The sequence below is a fragment of the Oreochromis aureus genome, linkage group 3 (genome assembly GCF_013358895.1).
Source record: "Oreochromis aureus strain Israel breed Guangdong linkage group 3, ZZ_aureus, whole genome shotgun sequence".
NCBI lineage: Eukaryota > Metazoa > Chordata > Actinopteri > Cichliformes > Cichlidae > Oreochromis > Oreochromis aureus.
Genome location: NC_052944.1, coordinates 26647863 through 26660059, shown reverse-complemented (window position 1 = coordinate 26660059; position 12197 = coordinate 26647863).

The following is a 12197-nucleotide window of genomic DNA, read 5'->3' as shown; positions in this document are numbered from 1 at the left end:
TCACTCTCTGCTTTCTTTTCTCTTCACTCCTCCGTCTTTTCTCTCTGGAAACTCACACATTCCTTGCTCGTGTGCACAATTTCGCAAACTTTTTCCCCATCCTTCCCTCTTTTTCCTCTCTCTGCACCTCTTCGCTTCCCACACCCCCCTTTCTGTCCATCTACCTTTCCCCTCCTCTCCCCTCTGTTGCGCAACCCCCGTCTTATGTTTCTGTCAATAAGTGTTTATAGATATATGAATGTGAATAAGCACTACGTCATGTTGCTAACCCCACATGCCTTGGGTAGGACGTGCACTCAGTGTCCCCCCAGTTCTGGAAAGACAAGGAGGTTTCTTGGAAAACAATAAGCAGTGAGACGGGATGTCACTGTTCTGCTCCTTATTTGGAGTTTGGAGCACGCAAAGCAAAGGATCTATAGTGGGAGTAAAAACATTGTAGGAACACCGATTTGTATTTATCCTAATGGAAACAAACAGTCGGGGCTTTTTCTTTCATCAGTTGCTTTCTCTCGGATTTAAATAGCAGGCTGAGGAAGGCTGGATGTTATTTCTTCCTTCCATTCATTTCATACACCAGTAAAGCTGAGGCGTCCGTGCCAGAAAGCACAAAAGAGCTGTTTTCATGTTTGTTATTAGAAATATTACATTATGTTCCCTGGGAACGTTTTTTTGGTCAGGAGTTATGACATTCTGCAAACCTCACACCTCCTCTTCCTCCTCTTCCTCCTCCCCTCCCAGTGCTGTCCTTCAGTCTCAAATGAAGATGTTTTAACTTGCGCCCTTTGCTTGATCAGATCGTGCCATTATCCAGGGCTTAGTATCGAAACGCCATTGTTCACCTGCCATCGTTCAGTCACAATCAAATTACAGGCAAGATCGTTTTTCACCTGGTATTGTGTGTCCAAAGCTGCAACCTGCTTGTGAAGAAGCTGAACAGGCTCGTACAGGTGGAGGATTGAATTTACTGTAACCAGAGGAACCCATAATCACTCATCAACAGCTGAGGATGAAGGAAGGAAAACACGCATTAAGAAAAGGCAACACCTAAAATGAACCAGTGACCTTTGCTGCTCTCAAGAAAAGCAAACTGGTTGAATAAAAGCCAGCGACTGCTTCTAAAATCTTTTGTCTCCGTCTTTGTCCTAATTCATCTTTTTTCTGATTGACAGAGCAAACCTTCTGAACGCCTTTCTGTGTGGAAGTTGAGCCCTCGCCCTTTGCCTGGGTGGGTTCTGTCCGGGTGCTCTGGCTTCCTCCCACAGTGCAACAAGATGTGCATGTGAGGTTAAGTTAAAAATGTGTCGTAAATTTTGTCACACTAATATTTTAAAAAATAGTGTTTGGATTTCATCAATTTGACAATCACAAAAAATAAGACTTAAGTCAGGTTGTGTTGCATCATTATGATTATAAGATGCTGCATGCTGAGGGAAGAGGCAACACTTATGGAGCTGTTGTTAAACAGAGCAGAGAGGCTCAGCAGTGCATTAGCCAGATGAGCTGCCATGGCTCTGGCGCATGTCCACGTTCACGGCTTAACAAGATGAAGATCAGCGTAGTTTTTCTCCCAGGACTTCCCTGAAGAATCTGGTGGCATGTCATTTTTCGTTTAGCAGGGCACTAATCTTTCCTCTTTCATCTCTCTTTTAATCGGCTTCTGCTGCATCTGAGCGGAGCAAGGATTGGGATCATGTAAAAAAAAAAGCTTTTGACTTAATCTCAGATTTTGTCACATGATTGCAAAGCAGAAATCGATTCTGTACGTGAGGGCAAAACTCTCAGCTTCCAGAATGCAGTCAACACAGTTTGTGCTTCCAAGAAGTGTGCTATATTTAGCAGAAGAGGCCATTCAAGCACAGCATTTTTCCTCTCTTCATTAAATCAATATATGATGATACAACAGAATCAGAGTATCAGATACAGTATCAGAGCTGTGCAAAGGTCTGCAGACATATGAATGTTAGTGTAAAGAACTGAAGTGGATTCTCTTTATGCTATTTGGGATTTTATGGATACAGATAACTATCTTTCATTCAATTAAAGTTAAAAAAAAATACTTTTTTCCACCTTTGTCCTTGTGCCTTACTGCTTTGTTGCTTATATCAGTAAACACATTAAAACAGACGAATCTTGAATTCAGCTTGGCTTAGCCTATTTCAGTGGACAGAATTGGGCCAAACTTAGCAGGAACAATCAAGAATTTGCGGCAACTGGCAATAAGTCTCTTACAGCACCAAAGAGAATTTTCGACCCACCCATGTTTGCAGAATTGTTGTAATTCAGCCACACTGGAGGTTTTTTGAGTATGAACTGCCTTTTTAAGGTCAGCATCTCAATCTGATTCAGGTCAGGACTTAGAATAGGCCACTCCAAAGTCTTCATTCTGTTTTTCTTAAGACAATCAGAGGTGGCCTTGCTGGTCTGTTTTGGATCATTGTCCTGCTGTAAAACTCAAGTGCGCTTCAGCTTTAGATCATCTCCTTTACTTAATGTCATGGTACTGGGTTTGTGACCCAGTTTGTGTAATTCTGGTTGAAGTTATATTCTTTGATTTGTTGTTTTTCATGGGTTTGGTTCTCTTTATTTTCTGTTATATTTATAGTTCCTAGTTTTCTGTCACTGTGCCTTCCCTGTGTTCCATGTTTACTTACTCTTCTCTCCGTGTTTCATGTTCCCTCTGTTCCCCCAGTCGGTAATGTCGCCATGTCACAGTGTCAAGTCTGCATCTTTGTGAAGGTCTCATGTTTCCTGTTTTATTTTGATAGTTTCTTGTCTAGTGTTCAGTGTATTCAGTTTTACTTCCTCCCCGTCTCGTTATGTCAGATTAGTCCCAGCTGTGTTTCCCCCCTGTTTCCCATTCCCTCGTTACTCCCAAGTATATTTAAGCCCTGTGTTTTTCTCTGTTTATTGTCATGTTGTATCACATTGGCTGTGTGTTTTTGCATTAGTTCCATGTTCTCCAGTCAAGTCCTTATTTGCTAGTCAGGAGATTCTTATTTTGTTTCTTGAGTATTCATGTATTTTGTTTTAGAGCATTTTCCCAGCAAATAAAGCTGCCACTTTGAGTTGAGTTATCCATTTCAGAGTCCTGCGTTTGGGTCCTACCCTTGCCTGCCACACAGCTTACCATGACACAAGGATCTTTTAGTTTCTTTTAACAATGCAATGAGAAATGTGAGGGCTGCCAATTTTCCATACCTGGTTGCAAAGAGCAGAGGTAAAGCAATGCTGTTATTTGACACCATCAGTGATATTATTACTCCTGCACACCTGCTGCTCCTATTTCTGAAAAAGGAAGGTTGAGAAAATTTCTTTCTTTCTTCCTAGAAAAAAATCAGTAATGTGAGAAATCAGCATCTTCATTGTCAGTTCCCACTCCAGCTCGGCCTGTTATTTTAGAAAGTTTTTCACCCTTTTCTTTACCAGAGCTGGTAAAATTAGCTAACTCAACAAAAGCATCCTCCTGTTCACTCGACATTTTACCTGCATCTTTATTCAAAAGTGTCTTTCAGTCTATTGGTCCCTGTGTGATCACCATAATCAACACTTCACTGGTGTCTGGCAAAGTCCCTGCTTATTTAAAAAACGCTGCTATTCATCCCCTTAAAAAAAACCAAACTATAAATACAGTATTCTTGACAAGTTTCAGTCTGGCTTTCTTAGAGATCATTCTACTGAAACAGCTCTTCTTAGAGTCCATCCATCCATCCATCCATTAAATCAAGAACACATCAAGTGTTCTCAAGTGTTCACTTTGCGATCTTTGTCTTAAAGGTGCTTTAAAACTTGACCTACTTACTTACTTCAGGATGTTTTGGTAGAGAGGAGAATTCGTGGTTCCATTTACCACAGCTAGTCTTCCATGTCCTGAGGCAGCAACACAGCCCCAGACCATCACACTACCACCATCATATTTTACTGTTGGTATGATTTTCCTTTTCCTAAATTCTTTGTTACTTTTACACCAGATGTTTTTGTCTCGTCAGTTCACAGAGTATTTTCCCAAAAGTCTCTGAGATCATCGCAAAGCTTTCTAGGAAAACTGAAATGAGCTTTTATGTTCTTTTTGCTCAGCAGTGGTTTTCTCCTTGTTCTCTCCCATGGATGCCAATTTTGCCCAGTCTCTTTCTTATTGTTGAATCATGAACTCCAAGCTTAACTAAGGCAAGTGAAACCTGCAGTTCTTTGGATGTTGTTCTGGGGTCTTTTGTGACCTCTTGCGTGAGTCATCAATGCGCTCTTGGAGTAATTTTGATCGGCAGGCTACTCTAAATTATGGCTCTCACTGTAGTTCACTGGCGTTGTTGGGTCTGTTCCCACAAACCCGCTAATTCTAGAGACTTATTCATCATGAAAGAAAACAAGACAGTCAGCGATCGATCGATTACTTGCGCAAGGTAGGCCTCATCTGTGTCCAGCACGAAAATGACCCCAAATCCGGCCTCCTCTCGCTGCCTTTTATTGAGAGACAGTTCACACAAAACACAGCAAAGCAACGCCCACATGGTTCTAAGGCATTGTATGTATATGTGTGAACTTTTATATGTAAGTAGGAATGTGTGTGTGTGTGTGTGTGTGTGAGACCTCCTGATGACCAAAAGGGTCATAAAAGCAGGAAGCTTACAACACAAGAAACAGATCTTTCAGATAGGATGTATCTACAATAAAACCTCCCCCAACACAAAGTGGTTAGAGGTGCTCAGGATCAAAGGAATGGCTTTGATCCTACTGCTTGAACTAAGACTGTACAAATTAAGAAACACAATGGCAACATTCAACAATTAGACCTAACAGGCGTCCTACAGTGTTAGAAATGGCTTTGTAACCTTCTCCAGACTGAGAGATCTCAATTACTTTGTTTCTCATTTATTGCGAATTTTTCCCCCTTGACAATAAACCCCTTTATTTAGAAACTGCATTTTGTGTTTCTTGTCTTAACTTTGTCTAATATTTAAATTTATCTGATGATCTGAAAAATTTAAGTGTGACAAATATATATATATAAAAAATAGGAAATAATGAAGGGGGCAAACACTTTTTCATACCACTGTATGTGTCCCATAGGCTGCTACCAGATAGTGTGGCTCAGTTTCCCCACTCCACTGTTAAAGGTAACTAAAATTACATAATTTTTGTTTAATTGTTTAATTCGTGGTCTACAAATGCTCATTGCACAAACTGTCTGGGAGCAGTATTGTCATAGTATGCACTGGTTTGTTTTTTTGGTCTGGGGTCTCTGTCAGGATCTGCAATGGCAGATCATGTGGAGTGAATAACCCAAATACAGACTACAAGAGGCAAGATTTTAACAAAAACGATGCCTTTTATTATGGCCAATAACAAGACCCAGAACCCTGACAGTCTGGGTTACAGACTGGTTTGGGCACGTCCTATGTTCATGCTTGAGTACCTTTCAGTCACCGTACCTGCTCAGCCTCATCAGGAGCACAATGTATGAACCTGCTCACGCCTCCAATCCTCACCTGCATGTCAGCGTCCTCAGTACTGGAAACCAGGTTCTTACATACATTTTTCTACTCTGTTTTTCCAGTGTTTAACGTTGTGTTCTTCTGTCTTATTGTTTTTTTGCATGGCTGAAGGACAACCTTGTACCCAGACTGGTTTTTCTGTCCCAGTTGAGTTAGTCCCTCCTACAAGGAAAATAACTGCTGGATAACTTAGGTCCCATCCTCATCTGAGCCACTTCTCCACGTAAGCAAACTCTTCCAGACCAAACCATTCTCTACCCTCCTCAAACCTACCTGGACTGCCTCACCTTTCCTCTCTCCCAGAGTCCCCAGCTTGAGTGGCTGGCACAGTTTTCCAGAACATAAACTTGTTGCATCTAATCACTGTTCTAAACCACTTTGTGTCAGTAACCTAGTTTCAGCAGTCTGTCTCAGATCCCACCTTAGAGTCCACTTTAGACTACCTCCACCACCGACACTGACAAATACACCTCCTGAACACTTTACTGGTTTGCACTTGTGAAACAAGCAAGATATTATGCGATAGTGGGCAATGGTGTAACTTCAGAGGTGCCAGTAGCTGTTTATGATATGTTTTCAACTTGTGTGCTAAGTTAAACACCTGCTGGCTGAGAGAGAAACTGATATATCAACCTCCTCTTCGGATTCTCCTCAAGAAAGAAAAAAAAAACATCAACTAAAATGTCAAACTATTGCTTCTGAAAAACATCTCATTTTATAGCCATGTCATGTGCCTCCCAGGATCCTGAAACAAAAACAGCTTATTTTTCCTATAATGATCATGTGATTATTTTTCAGTTTCTGTTCAAGTCTGGTCTTGTGCAAGACACTCAGATGTCTATAACCCCTCTGGCTGAGGTATTTGCCCCATCACACTCAGATAATGCTTTTACAGCTTTCATACATGACTCTGGTCAAGCAGCCATTACTGTTGGTGTTTACTGTCCGGTCTTTCATCTCCTGTGGCCTGCATGCCTGGCTCCACAGCCATTACCTCCTGGTTTGGATGTTATTGTTCCAATTTTCCAGCCACTGAGTAGCAAACAACCTGGAACAGCAGGGTTACTCATTAACTGCCATATCTGGAGAATCTTGGTTGTTCACTGCCCAATCTGCCACCTGCCAGGTGTGCATGTGAGTGCAGTTTATGTGAATGCATATGTTACAGGTTATTACATCAGTCTCCCTGCAATTAAGTAGCAGAGTGTGTGTGTAAGAAGTGAGAACCTGAAGAAAGAGTGAAAAGCTGCTCTTTTCAAAAGCACTGAAAATAATGTAAAGAGTATATTTTTCTATATGTCAGAGCATGTCATTGTGTGTCTAGAAGTACAGTCCTGCGTGCACATTTCCCCCCTACACAGGTATGTGTATACGTGCAGGACTATCTGAATATGAGGGCCACGGCAGGCTTTACCACACTGATAAGCTCCCAGCAGCAGCTGACTCAGGACGTGCTGCTAACGTCCAGCCCACTCCTCTAACTTTGTGTCTGTTCCAGCACTTGTTCCTTAAAACAGCCTCCCAAAACTTTCAGTTCTAGACATATAAACTCTGGTCTTTAGACTTATTCCTGATTTCAGTACAGAGTTTCTCAGTACAGACACAGAGTGCATGCATGTCTGCAGCATACTGGATTGGAATTTAAACAGTGAGTGCGAGGCAAAGACTTTCACCTTTCATTTGAGGTAGTTTAACAATGATCATAAACATCTTAAACTAACACTCAGAGTCAACAGGTCCATCACATTCTGCCAAAGGCTGCAGGTCTGGTGGAGTTAGGTCCATCATATACTGGACAAAACACAGTTTTTGTAATTTTGCCTGTGTGCACTGCCACAGGGGATTTAAAGCGAACAATTAAGACACGACTGAAGTGCAGAGTGGAAGATTTAATTCTAAAATTTACGAGACATTTATGGGATGACTGGCTGACTTTATTGACCAAGTATGTGTACACATATAAGAAACTGGGCTCTGCCAATTTCTTTGCTCTCAGTGTACGCGACAGAATAGACAATACTGACAATGAGACACAGACAGTAACAACATGTAAAGCATATTTATTGAGCAATGGTGCAGAGTGTGAAGATGTTGGAGTAAATTATGGAATAAATATGGATTACTATAGATTCAGTATATTAAAAAAGCCTGAGCGAGTGCATAAGATATGATAAGGATAAGAAACTCTCCGTTACAACACCAAACCAAGTCAAGAACACTCTTGAGAGATGCGTTCATGAATGTAAAACAAGGTTCAAACCACTGCTTACACTCAAGAACAAGAAGGCCTGACTAGACTTTGTCAGGGAGCATTTTAAAGAGTCTGCACAGTTCTGAGAAAAAAAATCTTCAGACAATTGAAACCAAGATTATCTTTTACAAGAATGATGGGAAGAGAAAATTGTGGAGAAGGAGAGAAGGAGCACATGATAAGAAGCATAGTGCATCATCTGTCAGACATGGTGAAGGCAGTGTAATAGCATGGGCATGTATGGGTGTGATGATTTGCCTGAATCAGAGTCATGACAATCAAATATTTGCAGAGACCTTCAAGAAAAAAATGACAAACATTAACATGCATCGTGGTGGGATTAAAGGAAAAGCCAAATGATGACTAAGGTCATTGAAAAGTATCAGTGCCATACTCTGAATAAAGTGTTTACACCAGCGTTGTCAAACATAAGATTCAGGGGGAAGAATTGGCCCTGCAAAGACTTCAATCCAGCCCACTGGATGACTTTGGAAAATGTGAAGGAGAACAGAAATTTTGGACTTTTAATTGTATTTTCAAAGGTTTTTCAGCTACTGATAAATACCTCCCAAAGGCCATCAAGACAGACATCAAGACATCAAGATAGATTTCTTTATGTTGAAGTAGCACTTCACGTTTTTATATAAGATACCTCAGGGATTAAATGTGCAGTTAAACTTCTGTACACTAATAAAAACTTCACTTTCATTGATCCATACCACAAACGATCAAAATGGGCTGGATGTGACCCACTATGTAAAATGAGTTTGACATCCCTGATTTACACTCTTGATCTAATTGGGATATAATCACTTTCAAATTAAAATTTATTTATTTTTACACAACAGAAAGCTGTGCAGCTCCCTGTCCTAACCCTTTCTGACTCAGCATGCACGAATACTTTTTTTAAGCCTCTTTCAACTTCCATGTTTCTTTTCCTGCATCGCTGTCTTGGTGCTTGTGTCCAGGGTTTTATCAGGAACTCTCTTGGCCTTATCTCTTTGCACAAATGCTGGACAAACACACACATGTGCGCACACAAACTTAATAAAAACAAGCCATTTATTGTTGAAATGCCTGTGACCTCTGCAAATACTGACCCCTCCTTTAAGCTGTTTGCAGGGCACGTGATGAGTAAAAGCAAAGGAGTGTTTACCGAATACTGACCCTGCATTAGATAACATTTCCTTTGCCTGTTTTAAAAAGAGAAAACCAAAAGGATCGCTGGCATCAGAGTGGGCACTATAAGGATTTCTGCAAGCATTGTTAGGTAGAAATGTTATTGATTAGATGACCAGTTAAGCATTTAACAGATTAAATGACTGACGTAGTTATACCTTTTCTTTGCTCAAACAGAAACAGTGTTGGTCATTTCTCAAACCTAGTTTCTGGTAAGTGTTTTATCTGAGCTCTTTATCCTGCCACAATTAGAGTGACGTAATTAGAAACAGTCCAATCTAATCAGCTAAACAATGCCTACAGAAGGCTGCTTTGTTTCAATCAGCGAGGGAGGAAGATGATCAAGGATCAGGTGTCCTCTGTATCTGCAGCCCAGCACAGTCAACACTATCAGAAGCAAAGGGGCCAGTGTTTGATCACAAAGGTAGCTTGATAAGCAGATAATCGCAAGAATTTTTACACATAATGAAGAAAGAGAGCAATCTAATTCCCCTGCCTGTGTTTATTTATATTAGAATATATTTAATTATAAAGCACTTGAGATTTTTCTAGCTTGACTTTATTGTGTGTTATTTAATTTGCTGTTAATGTGGATCAGGGTGTTTGGCAGCTTTCTGCTGGTTAGCTGATGATGGTGAGAGAGGAAAAACAGACCCAGAGCATTTTACTTTGAGTAACTAAACCTCTTTTGGAAAAAGAAATTATAAATAAGAACCTTTGCACACTGTCTCATTTTATCAAATCACAACGTTTCAGTCCAACCGACCTTCATCGGGTACAAAAACACAGAGTACCTGATTTAGTTAAACCGGTAATTAAACCTCTAAAGTGTCGACCAAACCCCAGACACACGAGGGTGTTTGAGGCTGAGCTTCACTCTTCATTATAGCCACACATTACATCTTTAAACTAATCATTCATTCAAAATTAAATTAAGGAGGTCGATTTCTTTAAAGGAACTTTAATTAGATTAACTTTTGTTCTGTCTGATACATTTAAATGAAAGGCGGTCAATACACTAATGTAATCAAGTGATAATGCTGAATTCATTTATTGGTTATTGGCTTCTTGTGCTTCTGAATCCCAGAGAGAGAAAACCTCCATCATGCTGTGCATTACATATCTATGTACTCTGTTTAATGTGCATAATTTTCATGAATCATGAAAGAAGGAAAAAAGTAAACGTTGCACTTTTATTTTAATTTTTTAAATTTCTTTTCAGTCACCACTCTATACCTAAAGGGAGGTCTAATTTCTGTACTTGCTGACCCACTAAAACCTGCTCAGTGCTCATTTACTACAGCAAACTGGTACACTTATTTTTACTTTCCTGATGATGAAGCACATGTGATTGAATGTGTTCATGACTAAAGGTGGATTTGCAGTATGAACTTTTTTGTTTGCGATGACAAGAATCTGGGTCGTTTCAGTCCAGTCTGCGGTGCTTCGGGTGACCTTGTTGTTTTGTTCACTCGGCACGGAGAAGCACTGCCTCGCTCAGATTTGTAGATTCAGTAACTCAAATTATGTAACGCCTGTCGTCTATTCCGCTATCATGAGTCAACAGTTGTTCAGGAAGTGCTGCTGGGGGTCTCTCAGGTGAAGCTTTCCTATAAAATCACAGGAAATGCGAATAAAGTGAAAGATGTTTGACAGTAAATGTGTTGTGAAGCACTTTGGCTCAGGGCTTCTCATCCTGCCAGCTAGCTCCTGCGCTGAATGAGTGTCCTTGTGTCTTCTACACCTCCAGGGACTGCTTATTCCAGCTGTCCTCTTATCTCTTCAGGGAAAAAGAAAAAATGAGAAATTCCCACCAGTTATTGAGGAAATGAGGGGAAAATCTGGAAGAAGCGGCAGTGCTTTGACATACTCGTGTTCTGCACAATATTCAGTTAGGTGTGAGCTCAAGAAGGATTAAGATATATTTATATAGAGATCTTTTCTATTTTTGCTGAGCACCTACAAATATTGGTGGGTGGACACACTAGAATACGAGGTAACAATGCAAGTTTTTACGGTGAAAGAAAGAGAGTGTAATTTTGAGTAGTGCACACAAATTGTTTTTGCTTCTTCGTGATGACGATCAAAGTGAGGACAGGGAGGAAGATTCTCTGGCCCTTCTCTCTGAAGGTGCCAAATTGTTTTAAAAACACATTTTTTATCATTATAACTGATTTTCCAAGAGCAATCATCATTATGTGAATTCTAAATATAGATTTATTTAAAAAAACATGGTGCCCAAAGATTCTGATCCAACAGCATCGCATGCAGGATGTTTACAATGTTGCTGTGTAACCAGTGCATTTCGCTCTTTCGCCCTCAGTCATAAAGGCTTAAAGACTGGTTGGTTTCCCCCGGCAACCTCAGCTGGTTTGTGAGTGGTCGCTGGAGGTTGCAAGGAGCTGTGTGGTGCTGGACCAAAAACCTCCTTCCAATCATTGTGAGCTCGGGATGCTGGCAGAGAGTTTGCACGGGAGATCCTGACACGTCTGCAAACACTCGCCAACTGTTCCTCTGATAGACTGCTACCTTTTATTCTGCGCCTTGTGTAACGTTCACCTACACACCCTCACACACTGGGGGCAGCTCAGGGTTTATGGAGAGAAAATAGTCTCAGAAGGTTGATGCATGTGGATGATGTGATCCACAGCTGTAAACTAAAATGTATAAATGTGTATAAAAGTGTACAAAGATGTGTGTGTACGATCACCGTGCACGTGCACTCGAGGATTTCGGACGCTTTGGTGTCAGCTTCACGGAGCCACATATTTAAGAAAACTGGGACATATGATATTCCTGCGTTACTTACAACAGTTTAAAAAAAATAATAATAAAATAAAGTCATTAGCTCATCGACTAAAATGCAGAAATGCAAAAATCAATGAAATCTCAATAGTATTCAATACATGTTAACATGTGATTATGGTTACATGATTTAAACAAGGTAATAATAACAGTGTACTTGTGTCTGTGCTGTCTGCTCCCCCATGCATCTACAATCATATGCTAACATGTACTGAATACTATAGCAGATAGTAGCATGACACTAGAGTTTAGTGATTTTAAAATCCCAGTTTTTAGTCGTGGAACGACGAGTTATCCACTTTATTTAGAAAAAAAAAAAGAGTTTGTTTTTTGGCAGTGAAACAGGAAGTCAGATATCCCAGTTTTCCGGTTGCACTTAAACGCAACCGGAAAACTGGATTTGTTGACTGAAACTGACACCGTAAAAACTGCAAACCTGGCGTGTATGTGCAACGTGATTCGTCCGTATCAGG